At 36.0% G+C, this 26,075-nt stretch overlaps 1 protein-coding gene and 1 pseudogene across 6 annotated transcripts in view; one reads left to right on the top strand and one right to left on the bottom strand.

The window, feature by feature from the left end:
* WDFY3 (WD repeat and FYVE domain containing 3) overlaps positions 1-26,075 on the bottom strand; it is a 268,490-nt gene that overhangs the window by 205,295 nt on the left and 37,120 nt on the right. The gene's annotated exons all lie outside the window — the stretch shown is intronic.
* LOC112317891 (U2 spliceosomal RNA) lies at positions 13,115-13,220 on the top strand (annotated as a pseudogene).

Raw genomic sequence — 26,075 nt, forward strand, 5'->3', positions numbered from 1 at the left:
TATGAAATTATCAAAAATACTGAATTAGTGAGTTCAAATGATTATAAAGGACACGAAAATTTTGTATGTGTTGACTTTTATTTCCTGTTAATTTACCAACACTTTTTAAATCAAGGTACTCTGCTAGGCATTAGTGATAGATAAGCAGGCCACATTCTACCCTCTGTGGGGTGTCCAACCTTTTGGCGTCTCTGGGTCACACTAGAAGAAGAGCTGTCTTGGGCCAAACATTAAATACATTGTGATACATAATCACACAAAAAAGTCTCATAATGTTTTAAGTAAATTTACGATTTTGTGTCGGGCCGCATTCATAGCCATCCTGGGCTGCATGTGGTCATGGGCCGCAGGTTGGACACCGCTGTCAGGGCTTATGGTTAAGCTAAAAGATATTACAGAAGTAATGTGATAAGTGCTATAATAAACAATAATAAATAAGTAAACAAGATATTATAAGAACAGAGCAAGAATTTACTTATCAATTGAGAAGGTGATATTTGAACTTCATCTTGGAAAATGAATAGTTCATTCAGCTGACCATAGGCAAGATCTTATTTTTAGCAAACACACTGTATGTATACAGAAGAGAAGGCACAAGACATGCCTTTGTGTCTTGCTAGTAGTTTGGCATAGCTGGAGAGCAGGGTGAATGTGGGGAAAACCTGGCGATGAGGCTGGCATAGAAAAGGCAGCCATGGGCAGGTAATAAAAGGCTTTACAAACTAGGTTAACAATAAACTCCTATTAAGCAGTATGATATGTTAAGAAAATCTTTCTAAATACAGTGTTAAGTGTAGAATGAATATTTTAATGATTCTTCAGTGATAAAGGCAGTGTCAGTGAGGTAGGGGTGAGGAGCAATAGTATGAGAGAATATGAGAAATGTCAACAATACAGAATTAAGAATCTGGGAATGGGATGTTTCTTAGGGTCAAAAGGAACAGAAAAAGACAACTATGATTTCCACCCTGTGTGAATGGAAGAATGGCCATTAGTTAGTGCCACTAACTAAGTTAAGAACTAGAGTAAAGAATAAAAATTAGTAGGAAACATAAAAAAGAGACAAATTTGGCCCTGATGAAATAAAAGGGCCATGAGAAAATGTTAAGCAAAATAAAAACCTAGAACGTGCGTTCAGAAATGAAAGAAGCAGATATATACTCATAAACAGCATATCCAAAACAAGAAGTAATGTACTGCACTGGCTGGTGTGGCTCACTGGATTGAGTGCGGGCCTGTGAACCAAAAAGTCACTGGTTCAATTCCCAGTCAGAGCATATGCCTGGGTTGTGGGCCAGGTCCCCAGTAGGCGTCACGCAAGAGGCAACCACACATTGATGTTTCTCTCCCTCTCTTTCTCCTTCCCTTCCCCTCTCTCTAAAAAAAAATAAATAAATAAAATCTTAAAAAAAAAGTAGTAATGTACCATATAATAGCAGAGCTCTTCAATTTCAATGCCTGTGAGGTTGTTTTATATTTTCCAAGTAGGAAAAAACTAAAGGCATATTTGCAAAACTTTTTTTTTAAACCATTTTTAGCTGTTGAAAAAATTTCTGCATGGGGTTGAAAGAAAATACACTGAAAATAAAATACAGTAACAATAAATATCCAACCACGGAGTTCCAGGTTGGCCTACCCGGAATCAATCACTGTTAACTTCTTGAATATCTTTGCAAAGATGTTGTATGTTTGTAAGCATATACATGTACATATAATAGGCATGTTTCAGACTATTAAAAGTAATTCTTGAGATGATATATTTTGTATTTCTCAAATAACATTAATCAAATTTATAATGGTAGCACTAAACACTTAGTCAATTAAAATGGCATTTCTACTCACTAGCAATTAATTTACAATCTTAACTTTCCAATTAATTTAATGGTAGTGAAGATTAAAAACAAAGTTCCGCTAGTTTCTTTGCCCACACACTGACCTTTAAAGGACTTCCTTAGACAACAGGTTCTGCATGTGTGAGCACGAACGGGCCCACTGTCCCAATAGTACTGTACTCAATACTCAAGACTTGTAATCTGGGATCCAACTGGAAGGAAGGGGGCCATGAATTAGTCTCAAACTCCAAATGTTTTACCTGACACAGCTAGCCCAGGTCCATTAATAATCATCCTCCTATACAGGAGGGATTTTCAACCCTGGATGGACATCGGAATCAACTGGGGACCTTTCAAAAAGATTTTGAGGCCCAGGACCAACCCCAATTCAAATCAGAATCTCTGGAGCTGCAGCCCAGGCATTGTTTTCCTATGTTCCTCCAGTGGTTAAGAACCACTGCCACTGAAACCTAAAAACCATGTTTTATGTAGGTCAGCCTTAACCTTTTTAAGTTGTTACTAAATACTATTCAAGTATGAAAAATGTACTTTAAAAAACTCGTGGGTGAAGGTGTCTCTAAATCATCAGAGTGGTCCTAAGCAGGACCAAGTGACACAGGGGATCCATCCCACAGTGCGGCACTACATAGTTCTTCACCTCACCTTCTTTGGACAAGCCCGACAGTCCAGGACAAACCTACTCTAGACACATAGAGCATTATGTGAGAAACAGGATCAAAGGCTGGAAATGCCTTTCAATCTCCTTGAGTAATAAAGAAGTAGAGACAACCAAACTTGGCTACAAAACAAATCAGAAGCAAAGTGAACAACGTAAACTCCCAAGAAGTAGAATACCCAAGGCCTCTTTTATAGGGATTCCAACCTAGGGGGCATAGAAGAGCTTAAGCCTGTGTTATCCAAAATGGCAGGCACTAGCCACATGTGGCTATTTAAGGTCAAATTAATTTAAATTACATTAAATAAAAAATATAGTTCCTCAGTTGTACTAGCCACATTTGAAATGCTCAGTAGCCAAATGTGGCTAGTGGCTACTGTATTAGACAGAACCAATACAGAGCATTTCAATTATCACAGAAAGACATATTAAACAGTGCTGGCTTGAAGTAAGCGAATCCTTGAAGCTACATACTAAATTGGTGGAGATATTATATATGTAGAATGTGTGTGTGTGTGTGTGTGTGTGTTACACTCTGGGAAGATGGCCAATGACTTATTTGATTCTTAAAGGAGACCATCTTTGATACAATTGCACAGTGCCCAAGTCCACAGAAGGTAGAAAAAGAGCTTTTCCAAACAGTCGCATCTTATAACAAGCACGTATTATTAACAGCAGCACTTTCCACCCACAGACATAACCTTTCTGCCATCACATCAACACAAGTGGGACTAAGGTGGGCACAAAACGTTCTTCCAACTCTGTGCTGCTGTCATGGTCCCGGGGCCTCACTGCTTTTCCAGAACAAAACTAATCGTCAACCACAACCAGAAAGACATACCTCCTTTGCTTTATTCACAATTTGCAACTTCATAAGCTAGTGGTATATCCAAGAAGCTTTGCCTCCCTTTCACAAATCCTTGCTTTTGTGGCAATGGGAATCATAGCAAAATACTATTTATGGAAAGCCAATCCTGCATCCCACAGACAAAACAAAAAGAACAGCAGCTATTATGGATAAACAGTCTGGGTTTGGTATTGAAAAAATGAATAAACACTTCCAATCAGACTGTGTGTCATGGTGTAATGGCCACCTATCCAGTTACATTTGGTATCTAGGATAAAATCAACTGTTTCATTGATTTAAAAACCTAGCAGCTCTCGCTGTGATTCTTTGCTCCCAATAACCTCTCTAAAATGCCCCATTATATCTTAAGTAAGTCAAATAAAAATGACTGAAAGAAGGATATGCACTTCATCTGGGAAGAAAAGATCCATCCAAGCCTAAAGACCTCACCTGAATAGAATTAAAGAAGGTAAAATAGATCCTCAATTTAAGACAAGACCAAAGCTTGTCTTATCATAAATTATGTTGAGCCTGATGTTTGAACCAGAAGGTATGAGTTCATTAACATTCCATAATTCAAATGTTACTGAACTATTTAAAAATAAACTGGCAATTTCTTATCAAGTTAAACCTATATTTACCACTTATCCACAATCCCATTCCCAGGTATCTACTGTATCAGAAAACAAGGGTTGGCAATTTACGGCCGTGTGCTGTGTCTGGCCCGTGTGCTGTGTTTTGTACATAAAGCCTATTGGACCAGCCACACCCATTCATTTATGTTTTGTATATGGCTGCTTTCACACTACAACAGCAAAGCACCACCCCAGAGACCATACGGCCTAAAATATAGCCTACCTAGTCCTTGACAGGGAAAGTTTGCTGATCCTTGCTCTAGAGAAATACCTATGATCACACAAAACCTATACGCAACGGTTCATATCAACTCTACTCAACAGATGGAAACAACCAAAATGCCCTCCACCGGGCGCACAGACCGTGGCACACGCAAGTCGGTAATAAAAGGGAATCAACTATGGACACATGCAGTAACTTGGACAATTCTCAAAGGCATTACGCTGACTGAAAGAAACTAGTCTCAAAAGGTTACATACTGTGTGATTCCAGGCACATGACATTCTTGAAAAGAGAAAATCAAAATGATGAAGACAGATGAGTAGCTAGCTATCAGGGCTAGAGGTGGAGGGAGAGTTCAACTACAGAAAGATGGTAAAGAAGTCTGGGGATGGCCATAAAACTGTTCTAACTCTGTTCTGTGGTAGTAATTTGACATAAAACACTGTTTGTATCCAAGTTTATAGAGTTGTATCCCAAAGGAAGATAAATTTTACTGCATAATAATTTTTTAAAATAAAAATTTTATCACACAGTTTGATAGTTTAAAGAAAAACAAACTAACAAGGAAACCATCTCTAAAAATTGAGGACAAAGAATCAGAGTTTGTAGAGGAGATCAGATCAGAAAATGTGGTCTGGGGGTTTCATTCCAGGTTTTACCATTGATTCTCTATAAGGCATTAAATCAATAACCCAACTCAGTATTTCTCTGTCATTTTTGTGTACACAGTTTAACAGGTGATATCTAAGGGTAAATATAAATATAAAATCCTCAGAGCATATTTCCCGTCAAATATGACAGACTTTCCTGAAGAAATACTGCAGTTGAAGTTATCTCAGCATTCCGTTCTCCAGACTAGCCGTAAGTACGAAGGTGTGGCTCACATCATAGTTCTCAGCCCTTTTTACACTCATGTTTTCTCACTCTGTTCCCAAAGCTTTTTTACAAGTCCAAGCTGTCCAGAAAATCTGGCATCTTATTTCATACACACACCGAAAGACTCTAACACGTATATCTTACTTATGTATGTGGTCTGCAATCTTTCCGGCAACCAGGCCAGAGATTGCCTTTGCCCATGCACGCATATGTAAATAAACTGTCACCCAGAATTAATAAAAAGATAAATCTGGACATTAATAAAAAGATAAATCTGGTACATGTAAAATAATTTTCAGGGAAAACAAGAGGTATGGTTTAGTCTTTTAAGAGAATCAACAAGAAAAGCAACCTACAAATTCATTATATATTTTGTAAATCCAATAATGTAGATTTATAAAAGATCCAACATAAAAAAACTGGAAGATTAAGATCCTTATACCAGCAAGAACATTCATAAGAACTGCTTCCTTGTGTACAGACCATGAATTAATGTTAACGTCTGAATAAACAAACAGGTCATGCCTCAAGTTAAAATCCGAAAGACAAAGAACTCAGGAGTGAGCACTAATCTGTAAATTATTTACATCAACAAATAGAAAAAAATTTTAATGGACAAAATAAAATTTTCATCATGACAGAAAGCACATCCAAAGTCTCTAGCTTTCTGTGATTTTAAAACGTCAACAAATTCTTTGCCACTCCTACCTTCCAAAGGAAGAGCCTGTCTCATTCCCCCCTAAATGGGACTCAGTCCTTACAAATAAAGCATGATGCCATGTAACCTCTAAGACTAGGTCATTAAAAGTCAACTCCTAGATCTGCCATTTACAGTAATTCCTCTCTCAGGTCTATTGTCAGGATTAGAGATTTAATATATGTGCAGCCTTTTACTTGGTGCCAGAGCTTTAGAAGCCTAACAAATAGACTTTAACTAATCACATAGTCCTCAAAGTCTCCTACATGACTATTATCAACATTTAAAGATGAAAAAAGTTTATTATATTGTGAATGAATAAAAGTCATAAACTGCTGAAAGCAAACCAAACAACAAAGAACACAAAGTTTTAGAAAAATTCTTACTTTGTATTAGGTTGAGTCAAATGAAATTGCTATTTTTGTTTAGGTCATATGGGTAGATAACCAGCAATTTTACACGGTTAAACATAATTGTTATAAAAAGAAAATATAGGTGAGCATGGAAATGTTACTGAAGAGGCATTTTCTTCTATTATTAAAAACTGAAATAAGGCCCCAGCCAAGTAGTTGTTAGTGCACCATGCCGATATGTCAAGGTTGTGGGTTTGATACCCAATCACAGCACATACAAAGATCAAACAATGAATACAAAAATAAGTGTCACAACAAAGAGATGAATTGATGTCTCTCTCTCAAATCAAGGAAAAAAACTGAACTTTTTATATCTTACAAGTTATGGTATAAGAAAAACTGAAGCCAAGATTGCTATATACTGATATAGTCAGTTTTTTAATAGCCACTTTAATGTGTCAGTTACTAACCCAACCTATTCTGAGACCATACAAAAGTTAAATGTATCTGTGCATAGTTATAGCATTCTCCATCAGAAGCAGGCACTGAAAGTGAGGGAAATTATGTAGAAGAAGTCCTTGAAAACAATTCATGGATTATTTTAGTTTACAGTGGAATACAAAACAACATGATTTTCAATGAGCAATAGACCACTACTTTCTCTGAATCAGGAAAAAAAATGGATCCTATAAAAATTAGGAGAGTGACTGGAAAATTAGCACCTTGAGACAAAAATACAAATTCCTACTCGTTTAATTAATAGACACTGAGAGCCCAGATACTAGATAGTTGCCATGTGGTAAACGCAGAGGAAAGACTAGTGCTTCAAATATATGTCCCTGGTAAGAAGGAGAAAATACTATTCATTGTAAGTTCATCCTTTGTCATTTCAAATGGCAAATTATTCTGACTTGATTAAATTCAGTAGTAATGGAAATATTTCTAAATGCCACATGTTGTGTTTGAAATCTTATTTTTATTTATGACATTTAAGTTCTAGGTATTCATTTAATCCTCAAAACAATCCTAAGAGATAAGTGCTATTATTATCCACATTTGAGGAAAGAGGAAAATGAGGTAGGGAGGTCAAGGTCAAAAGACCAGTAAGTGGTAGAACCTAGATTTAATCAGGCTGTCTTACCGAGAGTTACTGCTCTTAGTGACTGACTTCATATTCAACTTCATTAGGTTACCTCTAAGATTCACCTTTATTAGCATGGATCCAAAAGTGGTCAACTTTCTAGTACCAACCCTGACAATCAAGTCAGGCGACTGAATTAAAGTAAACAAACTATTATTCTCAGACACAGTATTAAAATATCTTTGACCCATTACTCTGTTAATAGTTTTCACTGATTTTAGGTATCTGGTATCTTTAGGATTAACAAATAAACCACAACTGACAAATCATTTTTTAGAGTAGGTGGCAGACTTGAACCAAAGATCACTAACCTGGAGAAGAAAGACAAAACATCTACTGGTTCATGAACTTAAGAACAATAACCTTGAGCTAGGCACAGGCAGATGGAATGAATCAAGCAACAGATGGGAACGAAAAGAAAACTTTAAATATAGAACACATGGGGGTAAAGACTCAAATATGATCCTGGAGAAGTATTTTTGGAAATAAAGGTTCCATAAGTGATTTGATCATTATAATGTTCCATGAGGGCTTGGTAAACTACAGCCTATGGGCAAATTTGGTCTGCACTTTGTTTTTGTAAATAAAGCTTTACTGGAACACAGCCATGCTCACTTGCATTGTCTAAGGCTGCTTCTGTGCTCTAACAGAGTTGGACAGCTGCAACAGAGATCACATGGCTCCCAAAGCCGAACATATTTACTATGCGGCCTTTTACAGAAAAAGTTTGCTGACCTCTGTGTTAAACTTAATACCAAGCAGAAAGCAAATACAAATGTAAAGAACATGGTCAGATCTTAGAAAAGTGATTCTTACTTTACATAACATAAATTAATATCAAGTCAATCCCATGGCTAGAGCCCTGCCGTTGAAGGGCTACTATAATTCATCAAATCTAAGATACCATTCATTGTAAGACAATTATGATTTTACGTTCTACTGCGACAAATTAAAAAATAACTTGGTAATTCCCTATCCTATCTACTGTAAGATGATTCTAGTTTCAAAATTCTGCAAATGAGAAAAAAATGTGTACCTAGAATTGATGAGACACAGTAATATCGTTCTACAATGATATAAATTAATAAAAGGTAACCTAGGGCTGTGATACATATACCCAACAGGGTTTTCCACTTTGTCCCAGGTACTGGAACAGGGGTTTCTCTGTAACAGTTTGCCAGGACCTGTAAGAACTAAGAGATATTAATAGAGAACAAAGGACTAAAGTTCGGTGGCTCTTCCACATGTAAGGCACTAGATAAGGAGGTCCACCGCAAGCCCCATTCTGCAATATATGTCAGTCTTTCCAAAACACTGGTAGCTGTGTTTTACTGGTAGCAGTAAATGTACTGGGTACATTTAGTTGTCAAAAAACCTGAAATAATACCTGTGGAATAAGTGTTTTTCCCTTTGGTATTAGACACGCGATCACATCTTTCAAAGTAAGGGAACACTTCTAAAATATTTTCCACAACAGAGCATACATAAATAGAGAGATTTTGTTTGAGTCACTGCTTTTATTTGGAAGAAGCAGGGGAGGGGAAGGAAGAATTAGAAACAGACCTCATGGCTTTAAATTTAACATTTTATCTTTGCCTTCAAAGTATTACATTAGTCAATTTTATATCTGACATTGAACAATTTAATATGCGACTGAGAATTCTGTATTAATGACTATGAAGCTTTGATACATGAGTAGAAATAATTTTTATAATACTGTTTTAATTTACTGCTCATTCAACTTCAAAAATATTTCAAAATAAACCTTTGTCTTAGTGTTTCATTATTTAAGAAATAACCTTCTTCAAAAACAGCGGAGTTAGGACAGTCTAAGAAAAGCAGGACAAAACAATATGAGTGGCATAAAACAGTTTTCAGATATTTGAAAATCTATGCTACACACAGCTACATATTTATGTGTTATGTGTGTATACTGGTCAATCGATCTTTCTATCACCATGTAAGAATAGGGGGAATATGTGCATTTAAAAAAGCCTGTTTCAAGGGAGCTCTCCTGCTCAGAAACACATAAAAAAAAATTAATAGCAAGGAAAGGGAAAGTAAAAAAAATACTGAATGTTTACTATGTAACAGACACTGTCCTAGTCACTTCAGATAAACTAATTTATCTGATCTTCAAAACAACTTTTCTTTTATTCCCTTTAGCAGATAAGGAAATTGAGGCTCAGAGAGGTAAAATTCCAAAGTCACACAGCTAGTTAAGTGTCTGCATTCATTTTACAGGTGGCCAGGTAAAAATTTAAACATCTTTCTCATATACCATACTGTTGCCAAATTTAAAAAAGTATGTATGTCTTTAAAATATATTAGATAGAAGTATACCAAACTTTCTGCGTGGGAGTTCTTTTAATCTTTACAAATTAAGCAAGAATGTTGCCCACACAATGTTGCAAGTTCTAAAAGCTAGAGTTCCTAGGGCACTCCCTACTGAGAAAGAATCTCATCCATTCCACAACTTTAAAAACCATCTGTATATATCCTCTCAAATCTCTAGGCTTCATGATTCATAACTCTATGTCATCTGACATGTCCACTAGATGACTTGCAGACACCACAAAATCCACAATGTCAAAAATACACTGTTGATTTCCCTTGTCACCGACCTCCAATCTCATTTAAGGATATTACCATTCACCCATCCATCCTTTGGTAAGGATGTACCAAAACCCTGGATATTGTCCTTACTTTCTCCTCCCTCACAGTTCATGTTAGTCCCATCGGTTCTACCTACAAACTAGACCTCAAATCCATCCTCTCCTCTCCCATCACTCTCGACAAAACTGCCATGATCTTTCACATGGACTATTACAGCACCGTTTTACTACTTTCTCACTTTCTCCCTTACAACCAAAGGGCCCTTTATTGTGTTTGTGGCTGTTTAGCTCAAACCATAATATGTAACTTCAAAATCCTGCAATGGTTTTTAATGTGTTGAATAAAATCAACACCCTTTACCTTGGTCTCTTAAACTCTAGATAATATGATCCCTTTCTACCTCTCAAGCTTCATTCCACTCTCGCCCGGGACATCTCCAGGCATCTTTTCAACTCCTCATACACCAACTGTTCACGCTGCAGGGCATTCCCTCTTCCTGTAAGCTGCTGGCAGGGATAGCTCCTTCCGATCTCAGCTTCAAGGCCACCTCCCCAGACAAGCCTTTTATGAAACTGCAGCACTACCTCTGCCTCCCCATAATCTTGTATCACTTCACCTCTTCATTTATTCTGTGGATAGCACTTGTCAACTGTTGGTAAACAGACCACAAACTCCAGGTGGGCATGAATGTGTCTGTTCTGTTCACCAATGTATATACTCGGCAACTAGTAAAAATTCCTGGCACATATTTAGTACTCCAATTTTTCTTGAATGAGCAAACTAGTATATTAAGCTAAAGAGACTTTAATTTTTGTACAATTAATTTAAACTGTGCTTTACCCTACAAGTTTAAAATACTATGATTTTCTCTATCTTAAAATTATATAAATACACCTCACAGATGTTTGATTTTTTAAAAACCTGTGATAATGTTTAAAGCAGTGAACTCTGTGTCAATTTTCTACATAGGCAATACAGAACCTAAACGATAATTTATTTCCATGATATAAGTGAAAGAACTGCAATGGAATTATGAATATCTAAATAATTAGCTAATTTAGATAATTACATTTATGTACAACTGGATACTTTGTACCATCAAAAACAAGTATAGTATTTTAATAAAAGTATACTTTTAAAACTTATTTCTATTTGGACAAATGTATTTTTATAAGGAGGGCCATGTCCAACAGAGAATCATAAATTACTGTTACATTCTCTGGTGTTTATAACATATATCCACAAGTTCTTTGATAGAATCTAATTACTCCCTCTTAATTGTGAGCTATATTTAGTGACATGTTTCTACGGAACAGACTATGGTGGCAGGGGCTGTGTGTGTGACCGGATCACAGAGCCATTGTGGCTTCCTTCTCATTCTCTTTCTTGGACCACTCACTCTGAAGAAAGCCAACCTGCACTTTGTAAGGACACTCAAGCAGCCCTCTGGAGGGCTCCGTGTCAATAAAAACTGATGCTTCCTGCCAACAGCCAGCAAAAACTGAGGCTATTCGTCAATAACCATGAGTGAAGGGTCCTCCAGGCCACTCAAGCCTAAAATAGCCAAGCCAACATTTCAATTAAAACCTAATGAGAGATCCTAACCCAGAACCATCCAACCAAACTACTCCTGAGTATGTGCCCCACAGAAACTGAGTTAATGAATGCTTGGTTTTCTCTAAGCTCTAGTGGTTTAGGATATTTTATATTACATCAATAGGTAACTAATACCTATTCATTCATTCAATCAATAAATATCACTCTGTGTCCACTATGTCACAGTCACCAGAATTCATAGACACTGAGGAAAAATAAAACACTAAGTATAATAGAGGGGACAGAAATTAGGTAGTCTGGCAGTTTGGTAAAAGTGCTCTAAAAGCTCTAAAAGAGTAAATATAAGATGTTACCTGAATACCTAGCACACAAAATCATGTTTCAAAAGACAAAGGGTGGGGAGGATGAGAGTTGGTGCAGGAGGAAAGAGTGTGAAGAGAGAGTCAGGTATTTACGAAAACACATGAAGGGACAAGGGATATAAGCGCCAGTTGGGTAAAGAAAGGTGTTAAATGCCATATAAATCTGTGCTTTATCTAAAGGCGATAGGGAGATGCCGAGGAATTTCTAGAAGATGAGTGTAAGAAAGTCAGATTTGTATTCTAAAAAGGACTCTTGCTGCAATATGGAGAAGAGCTCCAAAGGCTCTTCCTCCAATACAGACAGCGAAGAGGAAATTATAGCCATTCAGTTTAGGCAGGACGATGGCCTGAAGTATGTTAGCAACAAGGAAATATAAAAGTAGTAGGTGAAATCCACAGATATTAAGAAGGTATAAAGATAGGACTTTGTGACTATATTAGAAATTAAATATCATCAATAATTCCAAAACTCTAAAAGGAAAATCAAAGTAATATAAAAATATTTAGAATAAAATAAAATCTTAATTAGTATATATGGCATTCCATCTAAATTTAAAAAAGAATCACCAATACATTTTGAAAATGGAAATGAATTTTAAAATCACAACTCTCCAAAAAAAGTCAGTATGATAAAGGTGTAAGTGGTTTTGCATCACTGATTCACCTAATCTAAAACCTTAATAGATGTTTATAACTGATAAGCCCAACTCTTTGCATATTACTAACATTTTTTATTGATGATATCAAGTGCAGTTCTATTTTTTTCCCTTTTAAGATAAAAAAGAAGATTTTTATTACCTCTCATTAAGTGTGTGAGTCAGGTGTCAGAATGCAACTTACTGTTCTTATTCGGGGTAGAATTAACTAATTTACAACAATTTTTTTTTGTTTCTTTTTTTGGTTTTTTATTTTTAAAATTCTTTTTTTAATTTTTATTTATTTATTTATTTATTTATTTTTATTCAGTTACAATTGTCTGCATTTTCTCCCCATCCCTCCACCCCACCCCAGCCAGTCCCACCTCCCTCCCCCACCTCTACCCTCCCCCTTGACTTTGTCTTTGTGTCCTTTATAGTAGCTCCTATGGACCCCTCTCCCCACTATCCCCTCCCCACTCCCCTGTGGCTATTGTTACAATGTTCTTAACTTCAATGTCTCTGGTTATATTTCCTTTGCTTTTTTCTTTTGTTGGTTATGTTCCAGTTAAAGGTGAGATCATATGGTATTTGTCCCTCACCGCCTGGCTTATTTCACTTAGCATAATGCTCTCCAGTTCCATCCATGCCATTGCAAAGGCTATAAGCTCCTCGGTCTTTTGGCTAAGATCAAGTGTAGTATCTGTTCTTATCAGTTTAATTTACAACAAATTTTAAAAAGCTTAAATTATACTATCTTAGAAGCTTTTGCTTTTAATTTATAATTCAGTGTTCTTGTTACAAAATTTAGACTAAGTTAAAATATTGGAGGACATATTCTTTTATAATTAAGGGAAGGGGGTACAAACCTACTTTGAATAAAGTGGTGAAAAAAAATATTTGTGTATCAACAGAGAAAGAAAATAATATCTGATGTTCTAATTTTCTAATCATTATGGCAGTCTGAAAGGACACAAAATTAAGTCAGATATCTGCAACATAACGGAGCCTAGCAGTCACTCAGACCTGACTGAATAATTAAAGAGTCTGCCATTACTAGCTAGCTCCTTATTGAAAATGTTCCTCACAAAACACCAATATTTTCTTTTATAAAATTTCTGAAGAGTTTTGTTAAGTAGATTGCTTATTAAAATAGTGACATTTAATAGGAAATTAATGAACCACTTACTAGATTATATAAATGGCCTTTCCCATTCTTTTTATTCTTTCTGTGAGCAAGTACAAATGGTGTTTCATTTTTTTTGTCTTCATGCTTTTCCCTCTATCGTCCAAAGGAAGTGCAATTTCAATTAAATAACTCCACATTTGCTTGCTTTAATATTAGTTTTCCTGGTATATTAAGCCAACAGTATTCATCTGATATTTGCAGTTCTTTTTGGAGTACTGTCAACTAAGTGTAACTATTAAAAGCAAAAATTAAAGATATACAATAAAAACATTTTAAAAGGTATTGATTAAAAATGATAAAATAGTCAATTAAAAATAAAACATTTCACATACTAATCAAAACAATGTTCTGGCATAGGATGGACATATAGAACAGCGATTTTCAACTGTTTTCATCTCATGGCACACATAAACTAATTACTAAAATTCTGCGGCACACCAAAAAATGTATTTCTTGCTGATCTGACAAAAACTTAAGTATAATTTTGATTCATTCACACTGGATGGCTATTGTGTTGGCTGCTGTCGTTTTGGGTTTTTTTTTTTTTTTTGACAATCTAAGGGAAAAGAGGTCAGTGTCCCTGACTAAATAGGTATTGCATGTTTTAAAAATTCTTGTGGCACCCAAGTTGAAAATCACTGATATAAACCAATGGAATAAAGAGCCCAGAAATAAACCCTCACATACATACCCAGTTGATTTTTAAAAAGGGGCCACGACTAATAACTGGGGAAAAAGTTTAATTTTTTTAAAAAGTGGTACTAGGAAAACCGGACATCCACAGGCAAAAAAATGAAGTTGAACTCTTACCTCACACCACACACAAAAATCAATGTAAAATTTATCACAGACCTAAATTAATTAATTTTTCCTTTTTATTGAATATATTGGGGTAACATTGGTTAACAAAATTATATAAGGTTTCAGGTGCACAATTCTACAACACATCATCTGTACACTGTATTGTGTGTTCACCACCCCAAGTTAAGTCTCCATGCATCACCATTTATTCCGGCCCCCCCCCCCCCCCCCCCCCCCCCCCGCCGCCTCGTGCCCTCCTCCACCTCCCTCCACTGGCCTTATCTCACTGCTCCCTCCTATCCCTGCCTCCCGGCAATAATTACACTGTTTTCCAAGATCACAGACCTAAACTTAAGAGCTAAAACTAAAACTCTTACAAGAAAACAAAGAGCAATTCTCTTTGACCTTGGATTTGGCAATGGTTTTTTAAATACGACACCAAAACTACAGGCAACAGAAGAAAGGAAAACAGATAAATTGGATTTAATTGAAACTAAAAACTTTTCTGCATTAGGGAACTAGTAATAGAGTGAAAAGTCAACTCACAGGAAAGAGAAAATATTTGCAAATCATACCTCTGAGTAGGTTCAATATCTAGAATACATAAAGACTCCTACAACATCAAAGACAACTCAATAAACAGTGGGCAAAGGATGTGAAAAGACATTTCACCAAAGAAGATAAACAAATGGCCGATAAGCACATGAAAAATGCACAGTATCATTAGTCATCAAGGAAAGACACAATGACATACTATTTACATCCACTTAAAATTATTATTAAAAATGTAAAATAACAAGTGTTGACAAGGATGCAGAGACTGGGAAACCTTGTGCAGTGCTGGTGGGAATATAAAACGGTGCAGCCACTGTGGAAAACAGTATGTCAGTTCCTCAAAAAGTTAAACAAGGGTTACCATATTCTCCAGCAATTCCGCTCTAGGCATATGACGAAAAGAACGGGAAACAGGGACGCAGATACCTGTACACCAAAATTCATAGCAACAGTTTTCACAATAGCAAAAGGTAGAAATAACCAGTGTCCCTCAATAAGTTAAAAGACAAACAATACATGATATACATATACAATGAAATATTATTCAGCCAGAGAAAGGAATTAAGTTCTGATACAGCCCTTAACATCTATTGAACTTTAAAAACATTATACCAAGTGAAATAAGTCAAATACAAAAGCAAGCACAAGTATATGATCACACTTTACATGAAATATCCAGAAAATGAACATTCAAAAGAGACAGAAAGCAGACTAGAGATTACCAGGGACCACGAGAAAGAAGGGGGAATTATTGCCTAATGTGTACAGAGTTTTACTTGAGATGAAAAAAAGTTCAGGGAAGACAGTGGTGATAGTTACACGACATTCAGAATGCACATAATACCAGTGAAAATGGTTAAATGGTAACCTTTAGGTTATCTATATTTTAACCACAACTTTTAAAAACACAAAGCATTTAAGATTCAATATTGTTCCTGGAACACAGAGTTTAAATAAATCTAAAGTCTATCACAACAAAGTTTTCAGAACAACATAAACTGATACAGTGCCACCTTCAAAATGTATATTCAATGTTAAACTCAAGCATCTAATTCCACTACCCAAACTAAAAGAGAAGCCTATAAATTAACCCAATTGAAGGGATTTTGTTTTTATAGCAAGAATTTGGCACTCAAGACACATGGAAATAAAAGCCAAGTTCATGTGGGCCTGAAGTTTTTAGCTGTCTATTTTTACTTTGTTTCTATTTCTACATCTAAATTTTCTCTTTAAACTAGTCTAGAAATTGAACGTTCAAGAGAAAAATATGTGTAAATTTTTAACAAACTGTAGAACTTCTAGGTAGCGGAAACTTTAGGTGCACAAACCTCAATTACTAATAGACACTGAAAGAAAAGGTGTTGATTACACACAAACACTATAATGTGTCTCATGCTTTTGGCAAGTAGCACAAAACTGATCCTTTACCATGATGTTTTCTAATCAGGAATGCTACTATTTTCCAAAAATCAATAAAGAACCTGTTTCATAATAAACTTAATCCTGACATCCACAAAAGTAGCCCCCTTTGGCTTCGTCCATGGGTCCTTTATACAAGTTCCTTGACAACCGTTCCCCTTCTCATTCCCATTATCCCCCTCTCCCGTCCCCTCTGGTTACTGACATATTTAGAGGTTAGATATTAGTAAAAAAATGGTCATGTTTTATCATCATGTGAGACAGCTAATAAAAAATCCATTTATTAGTGGACAAGCTGTAATTTTAGAAGAGGGATGACCAGCACCATAACTAAAACAAAACAGAAAGACACAAAAACAACAGGTTTTAATTTATGAAAACAATTATAATCATTAGATGAATTCACTGACTGATTTTTCCTTCCTGCCTAATAAAGTTTTTTCAGAATAATGCTGATATTCTCAGTCATTGGCAAGTGACCGACTGGTCCACTTCCACCTGAGGAGGGAAAGCTATTCTAAAACTCTTAATGTGCGTGAACTGGGTTTCAATGCTATCAAGAATGTTGTTCTAAACAGAACACAGGCCCTTTAAAGGAAAGAAATTTCAAAGCACTTGTAATCTCTAGTCATTCTTTCAAACTAATCATGGCCTCTTAATAAAGTGAAAATTAATATACTAAGTTAACAAAACAATTTTCGTGGAGGCTACTGAATGAAAGCAATATTATTTCAGTTTAAAATAAGTTTATTGCAAAGAAAATTGCATTAAGCATATGAGAATTTTTTAGTGTTTTCTCTGTTGTACTTAGATTCTGGCTAGCAAACATCTGTAAGTTGTATTCTTAGACTCACTGATAACAGATGTTGGCTGGTTCTACTCTATTAACATTAAACCATGGAAAACAAACAGCTACAAATACATACAAACATGTATACATACAAGTAAATAGTATTTACTCCGACCTGAAATAAGAGATATAATTTTTAATGCATCAATTAGCCAGACCTCTTTTGAGTATTACATAGATCCATGGCAACATTATTAGTCTCTTACCTATTAACTTTCTCACTCATTTTTCCAAATACTTCTGATTTATGGACATGGTGGTTACAGAAGCCTGAAGAGGTCAGGTCTGGTGCCAAGATTATTGAAAAGAGGCCAGAGAGCCTGGGAGACCAGTTGGCAAAGCCTACAAGGTTAGCTCAAACCTTCCTCTTTGTAAAGATAATTTGCAATAACTGAAAATCTATAAATCTAGGTCATCTGGCACAGTGTTGGTGGGGGGATTAGGGGACGGAGGGACTGAGCAAAAAGGAATAAGGATGCACACATGGACAACAGTGTGGTGATTGCTGGGGGGAGGTGGGGTATAAGGTAATGCAAAAAATTACAATAAAGATTAAATTTTAAAATAAATAAAAATAAAAAGAATTGATAATTACAGAAGCTAGATGATAGCTATAAACATGTTAATTTCAAGGATGTTAGAAATTTTCTGTAGTAAAAAGTTGAAAGTTCAATAAATAAATTGGCATATTCTATATATGCAACAGCAGACTGCTATGGTTCGGGCTTTAGATGTAAGATTGGGTGCCAGTGATAGAGGACAGACAATTATTTCTACTTTTCTAGTATATATAACTACCTCACTCTTTTACTCTTAAATATAACAAATTCATTTCAAATTCATTATGTTTTCTAACTAAAATGCCTGGGTAATAATGGAAATCATTAATTACTTCGAGAACATACAATTAAGAAAAAAATTGAATAGCAAAAAACACCATAAGCAAAATCAAAAGACAAGAACACTGAAAGAAAATCTTTCAATATACATTCTTTCTCTCTCTCTCTCTCAAATCAATGGATATAACCTCAGGTGAGGATTGATTAAAAGAAAAGATCTGAACTCTGTGTGTATGTGTAGGGGGGAAGGGAGGAAGGTAGAGGGAGGGGGAGGAAGAGAAGGAAAGAGAATCCAAGATCAATTTACAGATGGGCTCTTTTGCTTGGATTTCTATAGGTTTAAGCATGTAAATATATGGCCAATAGCAGAGCAAGAATTTTTATATGCAACAAAGTTGTTTTATTTACTCTCTAAACATATTGCTTAAAAAATTAAATGATAGCTAAAAATGAAAGTGTTTGCCCTATCTTCTAGTCCACTGGTAAATGTATTCAGAGATCTTTGAGCTTACAAAGACAATTTGGCTGCCTCTTTAGGTTTTTTAAAAACTGGGAGAAGGGCAAGTCACCAGAGTCTTTTGGTGAAAAGATAATCAGATCCTTAACGAAGTCTTGACCAATCAGTAATGGTAATAATACATATTCTTATCTGTTATTTCCATGTACAATCTCCCAAGGCATCAAAAATAAAAATTCTGATTGGGTAACATTAATACTCCTTAACTCTATGAGTTATTGTTTTTCCTACCATCAAATTGCAAAATCTTTAATTGGCTTTTGTTCTTTTATAAAAAGTTTTAAAAATAAAACAAATTCCTATTCACTACATCGAAAGCATTCAAGCTGCAAAATACTCACATAGATCCATTGACTTTAGCTCACAGCCCCGAAAGATCAATAATTTTTTCTACACGCAAAAGCATAATCACAAGTTTTACACTAACTTATTCTACTTTCTTAAAATGCAGATTCCTTTAATGTTATAGCATCTACAGAGTATTTCTTATGAAACCATCATTGCAGAGATCTTACCATATAATAAATGGAAATCACCACATGACTCTTTATCCATATTTTATTTCCTAGGCATTGGCTAAGTTTCCTGCATAGGACTCTTCATTCTTTACAAAGGGATTTCACTACCTAACTGAATCCTCAGGAAAATTCTGTGAAAAAAAAGGCAATGTATGCCAAGTACTTCTATATGACAGGCTCCACATTCAGCATTTTGCGTGAATTATCTCTTTAACCCTAACAATAATCAAATGTAATTTTGATTATTAACAATCCCTCTTTAGAGTAGAGAACGTTGAGAGTAAGAGAGGTAGCCCAAGGTCACATGCTAGTAACCAAAAAAAACCCAGCTGCTTTAGAACCAGGTCCGCCTAACTCCAAAGCCTGTGCTCTTTCCCTTACACTGTACTGCTTATCATCACAAAGGAGAAAACAGCCGGTGTCTAAGGTACTTGAACAACACTGCGGAGCTAGGATGTTGTAAACTAAGATTTCAACGTAAGATCTTCTGATTCTGCCTGTGTTCCTGTATAGTACCTAGACATTTCAGTACACATCCGTACTTACAAAACCGTTGTAAAACATAAAAACATAGCCAATGTATAAAAGCATGGCGTTACGAGGGGGGAGGGTTCCGGTGAGATAGCTCGGGAGCAGGGAGGGAACCCCCAACTGGGGCAGGAAAGCCTGCCCGCTTGTCCCAGAGAAGGGAGGGATCAGTAACGTGACAGGGGGGGACTGAAACCACAGCGGCCAAAGCAGCTGAAGTGTGATAGATTCCCACACCCCAGGTAAAAGGTAAACCGTTTGAGTGGGGAAGGAGACCTTGTCCCTGGGCAGAGACACTGCGCGTGGCTAAAAACCCTCCTACGCTGCTCAGGAACATGGCAGCAAGGGGGATAGACCTGCCGTCTAGCCAGGTTTGGCTAGAAAAACGGGAAGTTTCCGAAGCACGTAGGATTATGGGCCTGGGTTTTTAAACGTAAGGTGGGCAAAGTCTTGCCCTTCTGTGACCCCTCACTCGCTCGGCCAGGGGTCTCCGGCTTCCCGGCAGGTAGGCCCTGCAGTACAGGCAAATGGTGCTGCCCAGTCCAGGCCTGCACGGACGTACTGGCCAGCAGATGGCCAAAGGGACTGGTGCCTGTGGTGGGCAGGAGCGGAGGAACGGGCAGAGTGCAACAAGTAGGGCGCTGGCAAGTGCGCAGACTTGAGAAAGGTGCCTGAACCCTGACTGCCACTGAAAGCCGCCAGGACCACCATGCTGCAGCACACGCGCTTCCCAAAGGACAGCATTTTAAATGGATAAAGGAATTCCAGGTGCAGCTTTGAACTAATCTGGCAAAAGGTGGTGGGGTAATTTGTCTTTGGTTGTTTCACAGGGAGTGGGCTCTGAGACAGAAGCCCATCATTCTTCCAAGAATGTGTAACCTTTGAATAAATGATCCTCTTTTTATTTTTTTTCCAACAAACCTCTGCCTCCAGAGTCTGCCTACTGGGCAGCAAGCAGTAGAACCCAATATGCTATTCAGTAAAAATGGCTCCAAATTTTCCCCTGAAAATTTGCAAGAAGCAGTACAATATGTTAATGTGGTATTTGTACTTCCATAGAAGACTGTAACATACCAAAGTTCTAATGCACACAGCCTCCTTTGTTTTTCCAATAGCAGCTGAGCTGATCTGGACTCACTGTGCCTCCCTACAGTCAACACAAAAAACTCAAAACACTTCTAAATTTGCTCAACCTCTTGGTCAACATAGAATGAACATCTAACCCCCTAGGTGCTGGGAACTGTGATTCCCCAACCCTCTCTTCTGGTTATCAAGGGACTCCCCTGATACCATCTCTCAGTGCCATGTGTGTTCCCTTTTATTTCTTTCTTTTCCTATTCTTTCCCCAACTTCTGCTCCATTAACCAGAAAGAGACCTTTCTTACCTCATTTGTTAACTTCGACCTAGTAATGACTACTTTCAGCAACTACTGAATTCCCCTGTAAATTTTTCTTGTATAGCTCATGTGAAAAAAATATTTCCCAGCTTCACTAAGCAGACACCAGGAACAAACAAATGTAGAACGTGAATTTCTACAAAGAAATTGTCCTAGACTGTCTTCGAAAAGTTAGTATTAAGAACAGAAAAAGAGATAATAAGGAAAAATATAAGGGATATTAACCTAGATTTTAAAAGGATAAAGAGAAGCAAATATAATGTATGGACCTTAACTAGATTGTTGTTTGAAAAAAAAGCTATAAATGAAATCTTGAGACAATTGGAAAATTTGGATATGGACTACATTTAATATGACAATACATAGCTGTTATTTTACTGACATATTTATGAATCAAGTGTCATTATGGCTGAAATTACTTTCAAATGGTTCAGCAACACTAAACTTCTTCTTTGAAATGTATATAAACACGAGAATGTCTGTGGCAAAACACTGATAATTGTTGAGTCAAGGTTGAAAGTATTTAGATGTACAATGTAAATTCATCAAATTTTTCTGTATGTTTTAAATTTTCAAAATGCAAAGTTGGGTTAAAAAAGAGAAAGATTAAAACAACCATTTGACAGTTTCCACTTGTTTGTGGATTTCTAGTATTTTTGATACAGAAGAAATAAGAAATTTCCCCCGTTGGTCTACAAAGTGCTGACTGCTTGCTAACACTTAGAATGGGTTACCACCCTAGTTAGGATGCAGACAGGTATACGGAATTGCAACACTGCTCGTCCCTCTGTACATACGATGTATTTTACATAACAATATTTTAAACATAAAACCATACAATTTTCCCATGTTGCCAAAGATGAAAACCTGTGGCTGTACTACACAAATATTTCCTTAAACTATAGGGTTTAGTCTCCATTAGAATGTCTTACACAAAGGTAGAAAAAAGGTAAAGGAGGAGCAAATTACACTTTCATAAATTTTTTTAAGTTTTTGCATATGCCTATACACTTTCATAGATTTTTTTCTCTTCTCTGTTAATTCTGTGTCAAATACTTTTGTATTTTTTTTTTTTAACTCTTAAAAGGCCAAACCACTCCCACAGACCCAGCTCTCAGGCAAATCATGCAGAAAGGAGGAGTATGATGAACTTTATAAAAAAGTAAAAATGATAGCTAAGGTCACCACACAGTTTTTGCTGGAATACATGACAGGGAGAACACTGTTTAAATGTTTTAGGAACCCATACTTCTTCAAGACACAATTATAATATATGATTGAAACCTCACTCACATAGTTCTCAGACCATTTTCCACTATTAAATTAGACTTAAAATGTATTACCATTCCAGACTCTTATGAACTATTGAAAAATATTTGCCACAAAATACCCACAAAGGTAAGAAAAAACAAAGTTAAGTGAAATTCACTTGAAAATGTATCAAAACTTAGTCCAAAACCTTTTTTCATAGATAGTTGTTTGCTTTAGTTACTATACTAAAGATATTTTCTTCCTACACACAGAAGTGACCCTCTTCCCACTTGCTGAATAGGCAACTTTTGTGAAGGGACCTTCCAATGACAGCGACTGAACAGTGCTGGACATCCTTCCTAACATGAGACAAATGAATTCTCTCTTCCAGCAAGTTATAATTTAGGGTAATGATGGTCAATCTAACTAGTTATGGGGGAGAAGGCTAATCTTAACACCCCCAAGTGACCACTGTACACTGCTAAGAATGCTGAGAAAACTATTTGGCAGAGAAACAAAAACAAGAGTAAAAGGAGGAAAACTGAGACAACTGTAACAGTACAAACAACAAAATATTTTTTAAAAAAACACAAGAGTACAAGCAACACCAGAAAAAAAAATGGAGAGTAAGTACCTAAAAACATTCAGTTCCACAGAAGCCTGGCTGTACTTCCTACACTTGAGTTCTACAGTTTTTGGTACCAGGATAATTACTCTCAAAGAATTTCCTTAAGAAAAAGGAAATAGGGACATCTACTTAGGTGAAGAACTTTCAATGGAAACAAATGAGTTAAATTAGCATCATAAATACCAAAAAATGATAAGGACATAGCAAAGCCAAGGATTCAATTATGAATCAATAGATTCTTCCCCAAAATAGGATGTCAACCTTACACAGGGTTACCTGAGAAGACAGAACAAGTCATTCTGCTCCAAACTTGCTTTATTAGTAAGTATTTGCTTGCTTTTCTCAGAAATAGGATAAAACATTTGAAGTCCATGTTTAATATAATGAATATAATCAAATATATGTTCAAATATATTTAAATGCATCCTAATTCTTTTAGAGAAAAAAAAAGTAATGTCCTTCTTCATGTGTAGGAGAGGCAGGATAGAAGGACAGTTAAATTCCTGAGTCCTGGAGACAGACTCCTAGGTTTGAATCCTAGTTCTGCCATTTCCTCATCCTGTGACCTTGGGCAAGTAAGCTCCCCTGCCTGTTACTGGAAGCACAAAATTAGTATGGTAACAGAATCAATCTTATAGGGTTGTTGTGGAAAATAAATGATGTAATATATGCAAAAACCTAGGAAACAGTCAATGTTCATTATTAATATTATTTTTATTATTGTTAGCTATCACTCGGGGGAAGAGGGTAGATTTCATAATCTGTGACATCATAAAACTAAATTCCTTGAACAGGGTCATTCTTCAGCATGTGCAGAAAATGAAAAACATAAAGATGTATTAATGATAAAAAAACAAACAAACCCAGGAGGTAAAGGTAAACTCACATTAAGAAAAACCATAATATCTGCCCCAGCTGGTGTGGCTCAGTGGATTCAGCACTGGCTTTTGTACCAAAATGCCACCGTTCAATTCCCAGTCAGGACACACGCCTGGGTTGTGGGCCAGGTCCCCAGTTGGGGAGCAGGAGAGGCAACCAGTTGATGTATTTCTCACACACTGATGTTTCTCTCCCTCTCTTTCTCCCTCTGAAAATAAAATTAAATTTTAAAAAGAAAAAAGAGAAACGATAATATCTATCATGGGGCCTCACAACAATAAAGTAAGAGGTCTTCTTTCATGACGGATAGCTTGCTTTCTGGTAACATTTTGTAAAAGTGTTTCTTCAACAATCTCTGACTAAAACAAACAAACAAACAACCCCCCCCACCCCCAAAATCCTTATTCCTGAATAACTATACAGATACAGAAAAGCCTCAAGATAATCTATTGATGTTAGAGGGAAGTAAAACATCTTTAAAAGATTTGGCAAAAAATAGGGCAAATCTTAACTCTGATCTCAGAAAGTTTAAATTTTGAACCACGACTGGTTCAGAGGTAACTACAAAAATTCATTGCCATGGGACTTTTTTAAACACATTCTGGAATAGGCAATTATGTAGTTAAGGAAGAATTCAAGCTATTGTAAGGAGAAAAACAACTCTTGTATCATGAACACATGATACATAACTTACAAAATATGAAGTAAGACCAAATATAAAAGAACCAAACTAAAAGTCAAAAATTATGTGGTAAGAAACAAGAAAGGAAGGAAGTTAAGGGAAGAAGGTCACACTATTATAAATAATGTCAGCTATTTGGAGGGGAGAAGAACCAAAATGTCCTAATTTTTATAAGAAGTCCCAAAATGATTAACAATAAAAAGCAAACAAAAATTTTAAAGGGCCTGTACTTCCTTCCCTATACATTTTGAAATCAACTCCGTAACTCACATTCTACTTCAGCATATAGACATTCACAACAATCCTTCATTCAATCAAAAAAATACTCTTTACTTTTAAAGTGTGATTCTCTAGGCTTTTTGAGGTTCCTCACTTACTGTACACATGGAAGACAATAAAACAGCTTGAGAGCTTGTATTTCTGATGCCCCCCACTTCCTCTCCTTCTGTACCCTTTATGTTGTATTAACACTTTCAAAATTATAAACTCTTAGGAGAGCAGCAGCCTTCTTCATTTTCATTTACTTAAAAGCACACACACACACAAATTTGCTCAGGCAAAGAAAGGAAAAGCAGATGCCTGACCAAATTAGGAGTAAAAGGTACATGAGCAGGAGACTTCCTCCTACATTCCGTATTTCCCTCAACTTACACATAGATCCTTTTTCTAAAAGGAGGTTAGCTTTCTGAGGGAGCTATGTGGCCATAGTCACTTCACAATTAGATTAACACACTTAAAGATGCCTTTTAGTAGAGGTCTTTATAAAACCGAGGCATAAGGAGCAATCCTACAAGGAATAACCAAAGTGACTTGTCCTTTACAAGACAAAGAAAGGAACAGGATTCCCTTCTCCCACTCCTTTCCCTGAGATCAAAACAAAACACAAAGAGTGGCTAGTGGCTAAAGTTTAAAAAGAAAACAAAAATGGAAAGTTGACATCCTAGTGTTACCAATTTCAAAAAAAATTATTTAGTGACTACAAAAATATCTTTTCAGACCTTCAGCAGAAATAGCACATTTAGTTCCTCTGTTCCCTTTTTTCCTATCCTTTCTTAGTCAACAATTTAAGCAATGGCTCCAAACTCATATTCTTTTATGCAAACTCAATTCTACTTTTCAAAAATAAAATCTGTATGTTAATCAATTGTGTAATCAATCAACTAAGCACCAAGAATTATATGTTATCATTAGCAGGACATCAGTTTAGTTATATTCTAATATTAACAAATTCACAAGTGAAAACAACTTATGGCCAATGCAAGCAACAACAAATGGCAGCTAACATAAATGTGGCTTTTAATTACTATGTGCCAGGTACAGTGTTAAGAACTTTACATGCACTATCTCATTTACCTCTCATGATACTTCTATTAAATATCATTAGTAAGCTCATTTTATAGATGAGGAAATTACAGAGAAGTTAAGAAATATGTCCTAGGACAAAGAGTTATAAGCAATGATGCCACAATTTGAATCAGGAAATATGACTAAAATATAACTAAATACATATATACTGTGGTTTCTTACTTTTATATCTGCTTTTAATACTTTATACAATGTTTTAAACATACT

This window comes from Desmodus rotundus, chromosome 4, assembly GCF_022682495.2.
Source record: "Desmodus rotundus isolate HL8 chromosome 4, HLdesRot8A.1, whole genome shotgun sequence".
In the NCBI taxonomy this organism is placed as follows: Eukaryota; Metazoa; Chordata; class Mammalia; order Chiroptera; family Phyllostomidae; genus Desmodus; species Desmodus rotundus.